The following is a 19,118-nucleotide window of genomic DNA, read 5'->3' as shown; positions in this document are numbered from 1 at the left end:
GGCCGGTAGTGTCGAAAAAGTCAAAAATGGGAAGGGTGAGTGATTGTCCCTAAACTTGCTACAAGGGGCCAGAGGGGCGGGCTGAATGAAAAATGTGTAAAATCAAGCACCGTGAAGGCATTGTGTGAAAATTGTGAAGGATTTTCCAAAGCGGGCAAAAATTGAAAAAAATGACAGGGTCGGTAGTGTCGAAAAAGTCAAAAATGGGAAGGGTGGGGGATTGTCCCAAAACTTGCTACAAGGGGCCAGAGGGGCGGGCTGAATGAAAAATGTGTAAAATCAAGCACCGTGAAGGCATTGTGTGAAAATTGTGAAGGATTTTCCAAAGCGGGCAAAAATTGAAAAAAATGACAGGGCCGGTAGTGTCGAAAAAGTCAAAAATGGGAAGGGTGGGGGATTGTCCCAAAACTTGCTACAAGGGGCCAGAGGGGGCGGGCTGAATGAAAAATGTGTAAAATCAAGCACCGTGAAGGCATTGTGTGAAAATTGTGAAGGATTTTCCAAAGCGGGTAAAAACTTAAAAAAAATGACAGGGTCGGTAGTGTCGAAAAAGTCAAAAATAGGGAAGGGTTGGGGATTGTCCCCAGACTTGCTACAAGGGGCCAGAGGGGCGGGCTGAATGAAAAATGTGTAAAATCAAGCACCGTGAAGGCATTGTGTGAAAATTGTGAAGGATTTTCCAAAGTGGGCAAAAATTGAAAAAAATGACAGGGTCGATAGTGTCGAAAAAGTCAAAAATAGGGAAGGGTGGGGGATTGTCCCTAAACGTGCTCCAAGGGGCCAGAGGGGCGGGCTGAATGAAAAATGTGTAAAATCAAGCACCGTGAAGGCATTGTGTGAAAATTGTGAAGGATTTTCCAAAGCGGGCAAAAATTGAAAAAAATGACAGAGTGTCGAAAAAGTCAAAAATGGGAAGGGTGGGGGATTGTCCCAAAACTTGCTACAAGGGGCCAGAGGGGCGGGCTGAATGAAAAATGTGTAAAATCAAGCACCGTGAAGGCATTGTGTGAAAATTGTGAAGGATTTTCCAAAGTGGGCAAAAATTGAAAAAAATGACAGGGTCGATAGTGTCGAAAAAGTCAAAAATAGGGAAGGGTGGGGGATTGTCCCTAAACTTGCTCCAAGGGGCCAGAGGGGCGGGCTGAATGAAAAATGTGTAAAATCAAGCACCGTGAAGGCATTGTGTGAAAATTGTGAAGGATTTTCCAAAGTGGGCAAAAATTGAAAAAAATGACAGGGCCGGTAGTGTCGAAAAAGTCAAAAATAGGGAAGGGTGGGGGATTGTCCCTAAACTTGCTACAAGGGGCCAGAGGGGCGGGCTGAATGAAAAATGTGTAAAATCAAGCACCGTGAAGGCATTGTGTGAAAATTGTGAAGGATTTTCCAAAGCGGGCAAAAATTGAAAAAAATGACAGGGTCGGTAGTGTCGAAAAAGTCAAAAATGGGAAGGGTGAGTGATTGTCCCTAAACTTGCTACAAGGGGCCAGAGGGGCGGGCTGAATGAAAAATGTGTAAAATCAAGCACCGTGAAGGCATTGTGTGAAAATTGTGAAGGATTTTCCAAAGCGGGCAAAAATTGAAAAAAATGACAGGGCCGGTAGTGTCGAAAAAGTCAAAAATGGGAAGGGTGGGGGATTGTCCCAAAACTTGCTACAAGGGGCCAGAGGGGCGGGCTGAATGAAAAATGTGTAAAATCAAGCACCGTGAAGGCATTGTGTGAAAATTGTGAAGGATTTTCCAAAGCGGGTAAAAACTTTAAAAAAATGACAGGGCCGGTAGTGTCGAAAAAGTCAAAAATAGGGAAGGGTTGGGGATTGTCCCCAGACTTGCTACAAGGGGCCAGAGGGGCGGGCTGAATGAAAAATGTGTAAAATCAAGCACCGTGAAGGCATTGTGTGAAAATTGTGAAGGATTTTCCAAAGCGGGCAAAAATTGAAAAAAATGACAGGGTCGGTAGTGTCGAAAAAGTTAAAAATGGGAAGGGTGGGGGATTGTCCCCAGACTTGCTACAAGGGGCCAGAGGGGCGGGCTGAATGAAAAATGTGTAAAATCAAGCACCGTTAAGGCATTGTGTGAAAATTGTGAAGGATTTTCCAAAGAGGGCAAAAATTGAAAAAAATGACAGGGCCGGTAGTGTCGAAAAAGTCAAAAATGGGAAGGGTGAGGGATTGTCCCAAAACTTGCTACAAGGGACCAGAGGGGCGGGCTGAATGAAAAATGTGTAAAATCAAGCACCGTGAAGGCATTGTGTGAAAATTGTGAAGGATTTTCCAAAGCGGGCAAAAATTGAAAAAAATGACAGGGCCGGTAGTGTCGAAAAAGTCAAAAATGGGAAGGGTGAGTGATTGTCCCTAAACTTGCTACAAGGGGCCAGAGGGGCGGGCTGAATGAAAAATGTGTAAAATCAAGCACCGTGAAGGCATTGTGTGAAAATTGTGAAGGATTTTCCAAAGCGGGCAAAAATTGAAAAAAATGACAGGGCCGGTAGTGTCGAAAAAGTCAAAAATGGGAAGGGTGGGGGATTGTCCCAAAACTTGCTACAAGGGGCCAGAGGGGCGGGCTGAATGAAAAATGTGTAAAATCAAGCACTGTGAAGGCATTGTGTGAAAATTGTGAAGGATTTTCCAAAGCGGGTAAAAACTTAAAAAAAATGACAGGGTCGGTAGTGTCGAAAAAGTCAAAAATGGGAAGGGTGGGGGATTGTCCCAAAACTTGCTACAAGGGGCCAGAGGGGCGGGCTGAATGAAAAATGTGTAAAATCAAGCACCGTGAAGGCATTGTGTGAAAATTGTGAAGGATTTTCACAAAGCGGGCAAAAATTGAAAAAAATGACAGGGCCGGTAGTGTCGAAAAAGTCAAAAATGGGAAGGGTGGGGGATTGTCCCAAAACTTGCTACAAGGGGCCAGAGGGGCGGGCTGAATGAAAAATGTGTAAAATCAAGCACCGTGAAGGCATTGTGTGAAAATTGTGAAGGATTTTCCAAAGCGGGCAAAAATTGAAAAAAATGACAGGGCCGGTAGTGTCGAAAAAGTCAAAAATAGGGAAGGGTGGGGGATTGTCCCTAAACTTGCTACAAGGGGCCAGAGGGGCGGGCTGAATGAAAAATGTGTAAAATCAAGCACCGTGAAGGCATTGTGTGAAAATTGTGAAGGATTTTCCAAAGCGGGCAAAAATTGAAAAAAATGACAGGGCCGGTAGTGTCGAAAAAGTCAAAAATGGGAAGGGTGGGGGATTGTCCCAAAACTTGCTACAAGGGGCCAGAGGGGCGGGCTGAATGAAAAATGTGTAAAATGAAGCACCGTGAAGGCATTGTGTGAAAATTGTGAAGGATTTTCCAAAGCGGGTAAAAACTTAAAAAAATGACAGGGTCGGTAGTGTCGAAAAAGTCAAAAATAGGGAAGGGTTGGGGATTGTCCCCAAACTTGCTACAAGGGGCCAGAGGGGCGGGCTGAATGAAAAATGTGTAAAATCAAGCACCGTGAAGGCATTGTGTGAAAATTGTGAAGGATTTTCCAAAGCGGGCAAAAATTTAAAAAAATGACAGGGTCGGTAGTGTCGAAAAAGTCAAAAATGGGAAGGGTGGGGGATTGTCCCAAAACTTGCTACAAGGGGCCAGAGGGGCGGGCTGAATGAAAAATGTGTAAAATCAAGCACCGTGAAGGCATTGTGTGAAAATTGTGAAGGATTTTCCAAAGTGGGCAAAAATTGAAAAAAATGACAGGGTCGATAGTGTCGAAAAAGTCAAAAATAGGGAAGGGTGGGGGATTGTCCCTAAACGTGCTCCAAGGGGCCAGAGGGGCGGGCTGAATGAAAAATGTGTAAAATCAAGCACCGTGAAGGCATTGTGTGAAAATTGTGAAGGATTTTCCAAAGCGGGCAAAAATTGAAAAAAATGACAGAGTGTCGAAAAAGTCAAAAATGGGAAGGGTGGGGGATTGTCCCAAAACTTGCTACAAGGGGCCAGAGGGGCGGGCTGAATGAAAAATGTGTAAAATCAAGCACCGTGAAGGCATTGTGTGAAAATTGTGAAGGATTTTCCAAAGCGGGCAAAAATTGAAAAAAATGACAGGGCCGGTAGTGTCGAAAAAGTCAAAAATGGGAAGGGTGGGGGATTGTCCCCAGACTTGCTACAAGGGGCCAGAGGGGCGGGCTGAATGAAAAATGTGTAAAATCAAGCACCGTTAAGGCATTGTGTGAAAATTGTGAAGGATTTTCCAAAGCGGGCAAAAATTGAAAAAAATGACAGGGTCGGTAGTGTCGAAAAAGTCAAAAATGGGAAGGGTGGGGGATTGTCCCCAGACTTGCTACAAGGGGCCAGAGGGGCGGGCTGAATGAAAAATGTGTAAAATCAAGCACCGTTAAGGCATTGTGTGAAAATTGTGAAGGATTTTCCAAAGAGGGCAAAAATTGAAAAAAATGACAGGGCCGGTAGTGTCGAAAAAGTCAAAAATGGGAAGGGTGAGTGATTGTCCCTAAACTTGCTACAAGGGGCCAGAGGGGCGGGCTGAATGAAAAATTTGTAAAATCAAGCACCGTGAAGGCATTGTGTGAAAATTGTGAACGATTTTCCAAAGTGGGCAAAAATTGAAAAAAATGACAGGGTCGATAGTGTCGAAAAAGTCAAAAATAGGGAAGGGTGGGGGATTGTCCCTAAACTTGCTACAAGGGGCCAGAGGGGCGGGCTGAATGAAAAATGTGTAAAATCAAGCACCGTGAAGGCATTGTGTGAAAATTGTGAAGGATTTTCCAAAGCGGGCAAAAATTGAAAAAAATGACAGGGTCGGTAGTGTCGAAAAAGTCAAAAATGGGAAGGGTGGGGGATTGTCCCAAAACTTGCTACAAGGGGCCAGAGGGGCGGGCTGAATGAAAAATGTGTAAAATCAAGCACCGTGAAGGCATTGTGTGAAAATTGTGAAGGATTTTCCAAAGCGGGCAAAAATTGAAAAAAATGACAGGGCCGGTAGTGTCGAAAAAGTCAAAAATGGGAAGGGTGGGGGATTGTCCCAAAACTTGCTACAAGGGGCCAGAGGGGCGGGCTGAATGAAAAATGTGTAAAATCAAGCACCGTGAAGGCATTGTGTGAAAATTGTGAAGGATTTTCCAAAGCGGGTAAAAACTTAAAAAAAATGACAGGGTCGGTAGTGTCGAAAAAGTCAAAAATAGGGAAGGGTTGGGGATTGTCCCCAGACTTGCTACAAGGGGCCAGAGGGGCGGGCTGAATGAAAAATGTGTAAAATCAAGCACCGTGAAGGCATTGTGTGAAAATTGTGAAGGATTTTCCAAAGTGGGCAAAAATTGAAAAAAATGACAGGGTCGATAGTGTCGAAAAAGTCAAAAATAGGGAAGGGTGGGGGATTGTCCCTAAACGTGCTCCAAGGGGCCAGAGGGGCGGGCTGAATGAAAAATGTGTAAAATCAAGCACCGTGAAGGCATTGTGTGAAAATTGTGAAGGATTTTCCAAAGCGGGCAAAAATTGAAAAAAATGACAGAGTGTCGAAAAAGTCAAAAATGGGAAGGGTGGGGGATTGTCCCAAAACTTGCTACAAGGGGCCAGAGGGGCGGGCTGAATGAAAAATGTGTAAAATCAAGCACCGTGAAGGCATTGTGTGAAAATTGTGAAGGATTTTCCAAAGTGGGCAAAAATTGAAAAAAATGACAGGGTCGATAGTGTCGAAAAAGTCAAAAATAGGGAAGGGTGGGGGATTGTCCCTAAACTTGCTCCAAGGGGCCAGAGGGGCGGGCTGAATGAAAAATGTGTAAAATCAAGCACCGTGAAGGCATTGTGTGAAAATTGTGAAGGATTTTCCAAAGTGGGCAAAAATTGAAAAAAATGACAGGGCCGGTAGTGTCGAAAAAGTCAAAAATAGGGAAGGGTGGGGGATTGTCCCTAAACTTGCTACAAGGGGCCAGAGGGGCGGGCTGAATGAAAAATGTGTAAAATCAAGCACCGTGAAGGCATTGTGTGAAAATTGTGAAGGATTTTCCAAAGCGGGCAAAAATTGAAAAAAATGACAGGGTCGGTAGTGTCGAAAAAGTCAAAAATGGGAAGGGTGGGGGATTGTCCCAAAACTTGCTACAAGGGGCCAGAGGGGCGTGCTGAATGAAAAATGTGTAAAATCAAGCACCGTGAAGGCATTGTGTGAAAATTGTGAAGGATTTTCCAAAGCGGGCAAAAATTGAAAAAAATGACAGGGCCGGTAGTGTCGAAAAAGTCAAAAATGGGAAGGGTGGGGGATTGTCCCAAAACTTGCTACAAGGGGCCAGAGGGGCGGGCTGAATGAAAAATGTGTAAAATCAAGCACCGTGAAGGCATTGTGTGAAAATTGTGAAGGATTTTCCAAAGCGGGTAAAAACTTAAAAAAAATGACAGGGTCGGTAGTGTCGAAAAAGTCAAAAATAGGGAAGGGTTGGGGATTGTCCCCAGACTTGCTACAAGGGGCCAGAGGGGCGGGCTGAATGAAAAATGTGTAAAATCAAGCACCGTGAAGGCATTGTGTGAAAATTGTGAAGGATTTTCCAAAGTGGGCAAAAATTGAAAAAAATGACAGGGTCGATAGTGTCGAAAAAGTCAAAAATAGGGAAGGGTGGGGGATTGTCCCTAAACGTGCTCCAAGGGGCCAGAGGGGCGGGCTGAATGAAAAATGTGTAAAATCAAGCACCGTGAAGGCATTGTGTGAAAATTGTGAAGGATTTTCCAAAGCGGGCAAAAATTGAAAAAAATGACAGGGCCGGTAGTGTCGAAAAAGTCAAAAATGGGAAGGGTGGGGGATTGTCCCAAAACTTGCTACAAGGGGCCAGAGGGGCGGGCTGAATGAAAAATGTGTAAAATCAAGCACCGTGAAGGCATTGTGTGAAAATTGTGAAGGATTTTCCAAAGCGGGTAAAAACTTAAAAAAAATGACAGGGTCGGTAGTGTCGAAAAAGTCAAAAATGGGAAGGGTGGGGGATTGTCCCAAAACTTGCTACAAGGGGCCAGAGGGGCGGGCTGAATGAAAAATGTGTAAAATCAAGCACCGTGAAGGCATTGTGTGAAAATTGTGAAGGATTTTCACAAAGCGGGCAAAAATTGAAAAAAATGACAGGGCCGGTAGTGTCGAAAAAGTCAAAAATGGGAAGGGTGGGGGATTGTCCCAAAACTTGCTACAAGGGGCCAGAGGGGCGGGCTGAATGAAAAATGTGTAAAATCAAGCACCGTGAAGGCATTGTGTGAAAATTGTGAAGGATTTTCCAAAGCGGGCAAAAATTGAAAAAAATGACAGGGCCGGTAGTGTCGAAAAAGTCAAAAATAGGGAAGGGTGGGGGATTGTCCCTAAACTTGCTACAAGGGGCCAGAGGGGCGGGCTGAATGAAAACTGTGTAAAATCAAGCACCGTGAAGGCATTGTGTGAAAATTGTGAAGGATTTTCCAAAGCGGGCAAAAATTGAAAAAAATGACAGGGCCGGTAGTGTCGAAAAAGTCAAAAATGGGAAGGGTGGGGGATTGTCCCAAAACTTGCTACAAGGGGCCAGAGGGGCGGGCTGAATGAAAAATGTGTAAAATGAAGCACCGTGAAGGCATTGTGTGAAAATTGTGAAGGATTTTCCAAAGCGGGTAAAAACTTAAAAAAATGACAGGGTCGGTAGTGTCGAAAAAGTCAAAAATAGGGAAGGGTTGGGGATTGTCCCAAAACTTGCTACAAGGGGCCAGAGGGGCGGGCTGAATGAAAAATGTGTAAAATCAAGCACCTTGAAGGCATTGTGTGAAAATTGTGAAGGATTTTCCAAAGCGGGCAAAAATTGAAAAAAATGACAGGGTCGATAGTGTCGAAAAAGTCAAAAATAGGGAAGGGTGGGGGATTGTCCCTAAACGTGCTCCAAGGGGCCAGAGGGGCGGGCTGAATGAAAAATGTGTAAAATCAAGCACCGTGAAGGCATTGTGTGAAAATTGTGAAGGATTTTCCAAAGCGGGCAAAAATTGAAAAAAATGACAGGGCCGGTAGTGTCGAAAAAGTCAAAAATGGGAAGGGTGGGGGATTGTCCCAAAACTTGCTACAAGGGGCCAGAGGGGCGGGCTGAATGAAAAATGTGTAAAATCAAGCACCGTGAAGGCATTGTGTGAAAATTGTGAAGGATTTTCCAAAGCGGGCAAAAATTGAAAAAAATGACAGGGCCGGTAGTGTCGAAAAAGTCAAAAATGGGAAGGGTGGGGGATTGTCCCAAAACTTGCTACAAGGGGCCAGAGGGGCGGGCTGAATGAAAAATGTGTAAAATGAAGCACCGTGAAGGCATTGTGTGAAAATTGTGAAGGATTTTCCAAAGCGGGTAAAAACTTAAAAAAATGACAGGGTCGGTAGTGTCGAAAAAGTCAAAAATAGGGAAGGGTTGGGGATTGTCCCAAAACTTGCTACAAGGGGCCAGAGGGGCGGGCTGAATGAAAAATGTGTAAAATCAAGCACCGTGAAGGCATTGTGTGAAAATTGTGAAGGATTTTCCAAAGTGGGCAAAAATTGAAAAAAATGACAGGGTCGATAGTGTCGAAAAAGTCAAAAATAGGGAAGGGTGGGGGATTGTCCCTAAACTTGCTCCAAGGGGCCAGAGGGGCGGGCTGAATGAAAAATGTGTAAAATCAAGCACCGTGAAGGCATTGTGTGAAAATTGTGAAGGATTTTCCAAAGCGGGCAAAAATTGAAAAAAATGACAGGGCCGGTAGTGTCGAAAAAGTCAAAAATAGGGAAGGGTTGGGGATTATCCCCAAACTTGCTACAAGGGGCCAGAGGGGCGGGCTGAATGAAAAATGTGTAAAATCAAGCACCGTGAAGGCATTGTGTGAAAATTGTGAAGGATTTTCCAAAGTGGGCAAAAATTGAAAAAAATGACAGGGCCGGTAGTGTCGAAAAAGTCAAAAATGGAAAAAGTGGGAGATTGTCCCAAAACTTGCTACAAGGGGCCAGAGGGGCGGGCTGAATGAAAAATGTGTAAAATGAAGCACCGTGAAGGCATTGTGTGAAAATTGTGAAGGATTTTCCAAAGCGGGCAAAAATTGAAAAAAATGACAGGGCCGGTAGTGTCGAAAAAGTCAAAAATAGGGAAGGGTGGGGGATTGTCCCAAAACTTGCTCCAAGGGGCCAGAGGGGCGGGCTGAATGAAAAATGTGTAAAATCAAGCACCGTGAAGGCATTGTGTGAAAATTGTGAAGGATTTTCCAAAGCGGGCAAAAATTGAAAAAAATGACAGGGCCGGTAGTGTCGAAAAAGTCAAAAATGGGAAGGGTTGGGGATTGTCCCTAAACTTGCTACAAGGGGCCAGAGGGGCGGGCCGAATGAAAAATGTGTAAAATCAAGCACCGTGAAGGCATTGTGTGAAAATTGTGAAGGATTTTCCAAAGTGGGCAAAAATTGAAAAAAATGACAGGGCCGGTAGTGTCGAAAAAGTCAAAAATGGGAAGGGTGAGGGATTGTCCCAAAACTTGCTACAAGGGGCCAGAGGGGCGGGCTGAATGAAAAATGTGTAAAATCAAGCACCGTGAAGGCATTGTGTGAAAATTGTGAAGGATTTTCCAAAGCGGGCAAAAATTGAAAAAAATGACAGGGCCGGTAGTGTCGAAAAAGTCAAAAATAGGGAAGGGTGGGGGATTGTCCCAAAACTTGCTCCAAGGGGCTAGAGGGGCGGGCTGAATGAAAAATGTGTCAAATCAAGCACCGTGAAGGCATTGTGTGAAAATTGTGAAGGATTTTCCAAAGCGGGCAAAAATTGAAAAAAATGACAGGGCCGGTAGTGTCGAAAAAGTCAAAAATGGGAAGGGTGGGGGATTGTCCCAAAACTTGCTACAAGGGGCCAGAGGGGCGGGCTGAATGAAAAATGTGTAAAATCAAGCACCGTGAAGGCATTGTGTGAAAATTGTGAAGGATTTTCCAAAGCGGGTAAAAACTTTAAAAAATGACAGGGTCGGTAGTGTCGAAAAAGTCAAAAATAGGGAAGGGTTGGGGATTGTCCCCAGACTTGCTACAAGGGGCCAGAGGGGCGGGCTGAATGAAAAATGTGTAAAATCAAGCACCGTGAAGGCATTGTGTGAAAATTGTGAAGGATTTTCCAAAGCGGGTAAAAACTTAAAAAAAATGACAGGGTCGGTAGTGTCGAAAAAGTCAAAAATAGGGAAGGGTTGGGGATTGTCCCCAGACTTGCTACAAGGGGCCAGAGGGGCGGGCTGAATGAAAAATGTGTAAAATCAAGCACCGTGAAGGCATTGTGTGAAAATTGTGAAGGATTTTCCAAAGCGGGCAAAAATTGAAAAAAATGACAGGGTCGGTAGTGTCGAAAAAGTCAAAAATAGGGAAGGGTGGGGGATTGTCCCTAAACTTGCTACAAGGGGCCAGAGGGGCGGGCTGAATGAAAAATGTGTAAAATCAAGCACCGTGAAGGCATTGTGTGAAAATTGTGAAGGATTTTCCAAAGCGGGTAAAAACTTTAAAAAATGACAGGGTCGGTAGTGTCGAAAAAGTCAAAAATAGGGAAGGGTTGGGGATTGTCCCCAGACTTGCTACAAGGGGCCAGAGGGGCGGGCTGAATGAAAAATGTGTAAAATCAAGCACCGTGAAGGCATTGTGTGAAAATTGTGAAGGATTTTCCAAAGCGGGCAAAAATTGAAAAAAATGACAGGGCCGGTAGTGTCGAAAAAGTCAAAAATGGGAAGGGTGAGGGATTGTCCCAAAACTTGCTACAAGGGGCCAGAGGGGCGGGCTGAATGAAAAATGTGTAAAATCAAGCACCGTGAAGGCATTGTGTGAAAATTGTGAAGGATTTTCCAAAGCGGGCAAAAATTGAAAAAAAATGACAGGGCCGGTACTGTCGAAAAAGTCAAAAATGGGAAGGGTGGGGGATTGTCCCAAAACTTGCTACAAGGGGCCAGAGGGGCGGGCTGAATGAAAAATGTGTAAAATCAAGCACCGTGAAGGCATTGTGTGAAAATTGTGAAGGATTTTCCAAAGCGGGCAAAAATTGAAAAAAATGACAGGGTCGATAGTGTCGAAAAAGTCAAAAATAGGGAAGGGTGGGGGATTGTCCCTAAACGTGCTCCAAGGGGCCAGAGGGGCGGGCTGAATGAAAAATGTGTAAAATCAAGCACCGTGAAGGCATTGTGTGAAAATTGTGAAGGATTTTCCAAAGCGGGCAAAAATTGAAAAAAATGACAGGGCCGGTAGTGTCGAAAAAGTCAAAAATGGGAAGGGTGGGGGATTGTCCCAAAACTTGCTACAAGGGGCCAGAGGGGCGGGCTGAATGAAAAATGTGTAAAATCAAGCACCGTGAAGGCATTGTGTGAAAATTGTGAAGGATTTTCCAAAGCGGGCAAAAATTGAAAAAAAAAGACAGGGTCGATAGTGTCGAAAAAGTCAAAAAATAGGGAAGGGTGGGGGATTGTCCCTAAACTTGCTCCAAGGGGCCAGAGGGGCGGGCTGAATGAAAAATGTGTAAAATCAAGCACCGTGAAGGCATTGTGTGAAAATTGTGAAGGATTTTCCAAAGCGGGCAAAAATTGAAAAAAATGACAGGGCCGGTAGTGTCGAAAAAGTCAAAAATGGGAAGGGTGGGGGATTGTCCCAAAACTTGCTACAAGGGGCCAGAGGGGCGGGCTGAATGAAAAATGTGTAAAATGAAGCACCGTGAAGGCATTGTGTGAAAATTGTGAAGGATTTTCCAAAGCGGGTAAAAACTTAAAAAAATGACAGGGTCGGTAGTGTCGAAAAAGTCAAAAATAGGGAAGGGTTGGGGATTGTCCCAAAACTTGCTACAAGGGGCCAGAGGGGCGGGCTGAATGAAAAATGTGTAAAATCAAGCACCGTGAAGGCATTGTGTGAAAATTGTGAAGGATTTTCCAAAGTGGGCAAAAATTGAAAAAAATGACAGGGTCGATAGTGTCGAAAAAGTCAAAAATAGGGAAGGGTGGGGGATTGTCCCTAAACGTGCTCCAAGGGGCCAGAGGGGCGGGCTGAATGAAAAATGTGTAAAATCAAGCACCGTGAAGGCATTGTGTGAAAATTGTGAAGGATTTTCCAAAGCGGGCAAAAATTGAAAAAAATGACAGGGCCGGTAGTGTCGAAAAAGTCAAAAATGGGAAGGGTGGGGGATTGTCCCAAAACTTGCTACAAGGGGCCAGAGGGGCGGGCTGAATGAAAAATGTGTAAAATCAAGCACCGTGAAGGCATTGTGTGAAAATTGTGAAGGATTTTCCAAAGCGGGCAAAAATTGAAAAAAAAAGACAGGGTCGATAGTGTCGAAAAAGTCAAAAAATAGGGAAGGGTGGGGGATTGTCCCTAAACTTGCTCCAAGGGGCCAGAGGGGCGGGCTGAATGAAAAATGTGTAAAATCAAGCACCGTGAAGGCATTGTGTGAAAATTGTGAAGGATTTTCCAAAGCGGGCAAAAATTGAAAAAAATGACAGGGCCGGTAGTGTCGAAAAAGTCAAAAATGGGAAGGGTGGGGGATTGTCCCAAAACTTGCTACAAGGGGCCAGAGGGGCGGGCTGAATGAAAAATGTGTAAAATGAAGCACCGTGAAGGCATTGTGTGAAAATTGTGAAGGATTTTCCAAAGCGGGTAAAAACTTAAAAAAATGACAGGGTCGGTAGTGTCGAAAAAGTCAAAAATAGGGAAGGGTTGGGGATTGTCCCAAAACTTGCTACAAGGGGCCAGAGGGGCGGGCTGAATGAAAAATGTGTAAAATCAAGCACCGTGAAGGCATTGTGTGAAAATTGTGAAGGATTTTCCAAAGTGGGCAAAAATTGAAAAAAATGACAGGGTCGATAGTGTCGAAAAAGTCAAAAATAGGGAAGGGTGGGGGATTGTCCCTAAACTTGCTCCAAGGGGCCAGAGGGGCGGGCTGAATGAAAAATGTGTAAAATCAAGCACCGTGAAGGCATTGTGTGAAAATTGTGAAGGATTTTCCAAAGCGGGCAAAAATTGAAAAAAATGACAGGGCCGGTAGTGTCGAAAAAGTCAAAAATAGGGAAGGGTTGGGGATTATCCCCAAACTTGCTACAAGGGGCCAGAGGGGCGGGCTGAATGAAAAATGTGTAAAATCAAGCACCGTGAAGGCATTGTGTGAAAATTGTGAAGGATTTTCCAAAGTGGGCAAAAATTGAAAAAAATGACAGGGCCGGTAGTGTCGAAAAAGTCAAAAATGGAAAAAGTGGGAGATTGTCCCAAAACTTGCTACAAGGGGCCAGAGGGGCGGGCTGAATGAAAAATGTGTAAAATGAAGCACCGTGAAGGCATTGTGTGAAAATTGTGAAGGATTTTCCAAAGCGGGCAAAAATTGAAAAAAATGACAGGGCCGGTAGTGTCGAAAAAGTCAAAAATAGGGAAGGGTGGGGGATTGTCCCAAAACTTGCTCCAAGGGGCCAGAGGGGCGGGCTGAATGAAAAATGTGTAAAATCAAGCACCGTGAAGGCATTGTGTGAAAATTGTGAAGGATTTTCCAAAGCGGGCAAAAATTGAAAAAAATGACAGGGCCGGTAGTGTCGAAAAAGTCAAAAATGGGAAGGGTTGGGGATTGTCCCTAAACTTGCTACAAGGGGCCAGAGGGGCGGGCCGAATGAAAAATGTGTAAAATCAAGCACCGTGAAGGCATTGTGTGAAAATTGTGAAGGATTTTCCAAAGTGGGCAAAAATTGAAAAAAATGACAGGGCCGGTAGTGTCGAAAAAGTCAAAAATGGGAAGGGTGAGGGATTGTCCCAAAACTTGCTACAAGGGGCCAGAGGGGCGGGCTGAATGAAAAATGTGTAAAATCAAGCACCGTGAAGGCATTGTGTGAAAATTGTGAAGGATTTTCCAAAGCGGGCAAAAATTGAAAAAAATGACAGGGCCGGTAGTGTCGAAAAAGTCAAAAATAGGGAAGGGTGGGGGATTGTCCCAAAACTTGCTCCAAGGGGCTAGAGGGGCGGGCTGAATGAAAAATGTGTCAAATCAAGCACCGTGAAGGCATTGTGTGAAAATTGTGAAGGATTTTCCAAAGCGGGCAAAAATTGAAAAAAATGACAGGGCCGGTAGTGTCGAAAAAGTCAAAAATGGGAAGGGTGGGGGATTGTCCCAAAACTTGCTACAAGGGGCCAGAGGGGCGGGCTGAATGAAAAATGTGTAAAATCAAGCACCGTGAAGGCATTGTGTGAAAATTGTGAAGGATTTTCCAAAGCGGGTAAAAACTTTAAAAAATGACAGGGTCGGTAGTGTCGAAAAAGTCAAAAATAGGGAAGGGTTGGGGATTGTCCCCAGACTTGCTACAAGGGGCCAGAGGGGCGGGCTGAATGAAAAATGTGTAAAATCAAGCACCGTGAAGGCATTGTGTGAAAATTGTGAAGGATTTTCCAAAGCGGGTAAAAACTTAAAAAAAATGACAGGGTCGGTAGTGTCGAAAAAGTCAAAAATAGGGAAGGGTTGGGGATTGTCCCCAGACTTGCTACAAGGGGCCAGAGGGGCGGGCTGAATGAAAAATGTGTAAAATCAAGCACCGTGAAGGCATTGTGTGAAAATTGTGAAGGATTTTCCAAAGCGGGCAAAAATTGAAAAAAATGACAGGGTCGGTAGTGTCGAAAAAGTCAAAAATAGGGAAGGGTGGGGGATTGTCCCTAAACTTGCTACAAGGGGCCAGAGGGGCGGGCTGAATGAAAAATGTGTAAAATCAAGCACCGTGAAGGCATTGTGTGAAAATTGTGAAGGATTTTCCAAAGCGGGTAAAAACTTTAAAAAATGACAGGGTCGGTAGTGTCGAAAAAGTCAAAAATAGGGAAGGGTTGGGGATTGTCCCCAGACTTGCTACAAGGGGCCAGAGGGGCGGGCTGAATGAAAAATGTGTAAAATCAAGCACCGTGAAGGCATTGTGTGAAAATTGTGAAGGATTTTCCAAAGCGGGCAAAAATTGAAAAAAATGACAGGGCCGGTAGTGTCGAAAAAGTCAAAAATGGGAAGGGTGAGGGATTGTCCCAAAACTTGCTACAAGGGGCCAGAGGGGCGGGCTGAATGAAAAATGTGTAAAATCAAGCACCGTGAAGGCATTGTGTGAAAATTGTGAAGGATTTTCCAAAGCGGGCAAAAATTGAAAAAAAATGACAGGGCCGGTACTGTCGAAAAAGTCAAAAATGGGAAGGGTGGGGGATTGTCCCAAAACTTGCTACAAGGGGCCAGAGGGGCGGGCTGAATGAAAAATGTGTAAAATCAAGCACCGTGAAGCCATTGTGTGAAAATTGTGAAGGATTTTCCAAAGTGGGCAAAAATTGAAAAAAATGACAGGGCCGGTAGTGTCGAAAAAGTCAAAAATGGGAAGGGTGAGGGATTGTCCCAAAACTTGCTACAAGGGGCCAGAGGGGCGGGCTGAATGAAAAATGTGTAAAATCAAGCACCGTGAAGGCATTGTGTGAAAATTGTGAAGGATTTTCCAAAGCGGGCAAAAATTGAAAAAAATGACAGGGCCGGTAGTGTCGAAAAAGTCAAAAATAGGGAAGGGTGGGGGATTGTCCCAAAACTTGCTCCAAGGGGCTAGAGGGGCGGGCTGAATGAAAAATGTGTCAAATCAAGCACCGTGAAGGCATTGTGTGAAAATTGTGAAGGATTTTCCAAAGCGGGCAAAAATTGAAAAAAATGACAGGGCCGGTAGTGTCGAAAAAGTCAAAAATGGGAAGGGTGGGGGATTGTCCCAAAACTTGCTACAAGGGGCCAGAGGGGCGGGCTGAATGAAAAATGTGTAAAATCAAGCACCGTGAAGGCATTGTGTGAAAATTGTGAAGGATTTTCCAAAGCGGGTAAAAACTTTAAAAAATGACAGGGTCGGTAGTGTCGAAAAAGTCAAAAATAGGGAAGGGTTGGGGATTGTCCCCAGACTTGCTACAAGGGGCCAGAGGGGCGGGCTGAATGAAAAATGTGTAAAATCAAGCACCGTGAAGGCATTGTGTGAAAATTGTGAAGGATTTTCCAAAGCGGGTAAAAACTTAAAAAAAATGACAGGGTCGGTAGTGTCGAAAAAGTCAAAAATAGGGAAGGGTTGGGGATTGTCCCCAGACTTGCTACAAGGGGCCAGAGGGGCGGGCTGAATGAAAAATGTGTAAAATCAAGCACCGTGAAGGCATTGTGTGAAAATTGTGAAGGATTTTCCAAAGTGGGCAAAAATTGAAAAAAATGACAGGGCCGGTAGTGTCGAAAAAGTCAAAAATGGGAAGGGTGAGGGATTGTCCCTAAACTTGCTACAAGGGGCCAGAGGGGCGGGCTGAATGAAAAATGTGTAAAATGAAGCACTGTGAAGGCATTGTGTGAAAATTGTGAAGGATTTTCCAAAGTGGGCAAAAATTGAAAAAAATGACAGGGTCGGTAGTGTCGAAAAAGTCAAAAATGGGAAGGGTGGGGGATTGTCCCAAAACTTGCTACAAGGGGCCAGAGGGGCGGGCTGAATGAAAAATGTGTAAAATCAAGCACCGTGAAGGCATTGTGTGAAAATTGTGAAGGATTTTCCAAAGCGGGCAAAAATTGAAAAAAATGACAGGGTCGGTAGTGTCGAAAAAGTCAAAAATAGGGAAGGGTGGGGGATTGTCCCTAAACTTGCTACAAGGGGCCAGAGGGGTGGGCTGAATGAAAAATGTGTAAAATCAAGCACCGTGAAGGCATTGTGTGAAAATTGTGAAGGATTTTCCAAAGCGGGTAAAAACTTTAAAAAATGACAGGGTCGGTAGTGTCGAAAAAGTCAAAAATAGGGAAGTTGTGGGGATTGTCCCCAGACTTGCTACAAGGGGCCAGAGGGGCGGGCTGAATGAAAAATGTGTAAAATCAAGCACCGTGAAGGCATTGTGTGAAAATTGTGAAGGATTTTCCAAAGCGGGCAAAAATTGAAAAAAATGACAGGGCCGGTAGTGTCGAAAAAGTCAAAAATGGGAAGGGTGAGGGATTGTCCCAAAACTTGCTACAAGGGGCCAGAGGGGCGGGCTGAATGAAAAATGTGTAAAATCAAGCACCGTGAAGGCATTGTGTGAAAATTGTGAAGGATTTTCCAAAGCGGGCAAAAATTGAAAAAAAATGACAGGGCCGGTAGTGTCGAAAAAGTCAAAAATAGGGAAGGGTGGGGGATTGTCCCAAAACTTGCTCCAAGGGGCTAGAGGGGCGGGCTGAATGAAAAATGTGTCAAATCAAGCACCGTGAAGGCATTGTGTGAAAATTGTGAAGGATTTTCCAAAGCGGGCAAAAATTGAAAAAAATGACAGGGCCGGTAGTGTCGAAAAAGTCAAAAATGGGAAGGGTGGGGGATTGTCCCAAAACTTGCTACAAGGGGCCAGAGGGGCGGGCTGAATGAAAAATGTGTAAAATCAAGCACCGTGAAGGCATTGTGTGAAAATTGTGAAGGATTTTCACAAAGCGGGTAAAAACTTTAAAAAATGACAGGGTCGGTAGTGTCGAAAAAGTCAAAAATAGGGAAGGGTTGGGGATTGTCCCCAGACTTGCTACAAGGGGCCAGAGGGGCGGGCTGAATGAAAAATGTGTAAAATGAAGCACCGGGAAGGCACTGTGTGAAAATTGTGAAGGATTTTCCAAAGCGGGCAAAAATTGAAAAAAACGACAGGGCCGGTAGTGTCGAAAAAGTCAAAAATGGGAAAAGTGGGAGATTGTCCCAAAACTTGCTACAAGGGGCCAGAGGGGCGGGCTGAATGAAAAATGTGTAAAATGAAGCACCGTGAAGGCATTGTGTGAAAATTGTGAAGGATTTTCCAAAGCGGGCAAAAATTGAAAAAAATGACAGGGCCGGTAGTGTCGAAAAAGTCAAAAATGGGAAGGGTGGGGGATTGTCCCAAAACTTGCTACAAGGGGCCAGAGGGGTGGGCTGAATGAAAAATGTGTAAAATCAAGCACCGTGAAGGCATTGTGTGAAAATTGTGAAGGATTTTCCAAAGTGGGCAAAAATTGAAAAAAATGACAGGGCCGGTAGTGTCGAAAAAGTCAAAAATAGGGAAGGGTGGGTGATTGTCCCAAAACTTGCTCCAAGGGGCCAGAGGGGCGGGCTGAATGAAAAATGTGTAAAATCAAGCACCGTGAAGGCATTGTGTGAAAATTGTGAAGGATTTTCCAAAGTGGGCAAAAATTGAAAAAAATGACAGGGCCGGTAGTGTCGAAAAAGTCAAAAATGGGAAGGGTGAGGGATTGTCCCAAAACTTGCTACAAGGGGCCAGAGGGGCGGGCTGAATGAAAAATGTGTAAAATCAAGCACCGTGAAGGCATTGTGTGAAAATTGTGAAGGATTTTCCAAAGCGGGCAAAAATTGAAAAAAATGACAGGGCCGGTAGTGTCGAAAAAGTCAAAAATAGGGAAGGGTGGGGGATTGTCCCAAAACTTGCTCCAAGGGGCTAGAGGGGCGGGCTGAATGAAAAATGTGTCAAATCAAGCACCGTGAAGGCATTGTGTGAAAATTGTGAAGGATTTTCCAAAGCGGGCAAAAATTGAAAAAAATGACAGGGCCGGTAGTGTCGAAAAAGTCAAAAATGGGAAGGGTGGGGGATTGTCCCAAAACTTGCTACAAGGGGCCAGAGGGGCGGGCTGAATGAAAAATGTGTAAAATCAAGCACCGTGAAGGCATTGTGTGAAAATTGTGAAGGATTTTCCAAAGCGGGCAAAAATTGAAAAAAAATGACAGGGCCGGTAGTGTCGAAAATGTCAAAAATAGGGAAGGGTTGGGGATTGTCCCCAAACTTGCTACAAGGGGCCAGAGGGGCGGGCTGAATGAAAAATGTGTAAAATCAAGCACTGTGAAGGCACTGTGTGAAAATTGTGAAGGATTTTCCAAAGCGGGCAAAAATTGAAAAAAACGACAGGGCCGGTAGTGTCGAAAAAGTCAAAAATGGGAAAAGTGGGAGATTGTCCCAAAACTTGCTACAAGGGGCCAGAGGGGCGGGCTGAATGAAAAATGTGTAAAATGAAGCACCGTGAAGGCATTGTGTGAAAATTGTGAAGGATTTTCCATAGCGGGCAAAAATTGAAAAAAATGACAGGGCCGGTAGTGTCGAAAAAGTCAAAAATGGGAAGGGTGGGGGATTGTCCCAAAACTTGCTCCAAGGGGCCAGAGGGGCGGGCTGAATGAAAAATGTGTAAAATCAAGCACCGTGAAGGCATTGTGTGA

The 19,118-nt window shown here is 44.5% G+C and overlaps 1 protein-coding gene across 1 annotated transcript in view; it reads left to right on the top strand.

The window, feature by feature from the left end:
* mei4 (meiosis-specific, MEI4 homolog (S. cerevisiae)) overlaps positions 1-19,118 on the top strand; it is a 129,257-nt gene that overhangs the window by 70,155 nt on the left and 39,984 nt on the right. The window lies entirely within an intron of this gene.

This window comes from Scomber japonicus, chromosome 17 (assembly GCF_027409825.1).
Source record: "Scomber japonicus isolate fScoJap1 chromosome 17, fScoJap1.pri, whole genome shotgun sequence".
NCBI lineage: Eukaryota > Metazoa > Chordata > Actinopteri > Scombriformes > Scombridae > Scomber > Scomber japonicus.
Note: the sequence above shows the minus strand (reverse complement) of the source record. Positions and strands in the feature narration are given on the sequence as shown.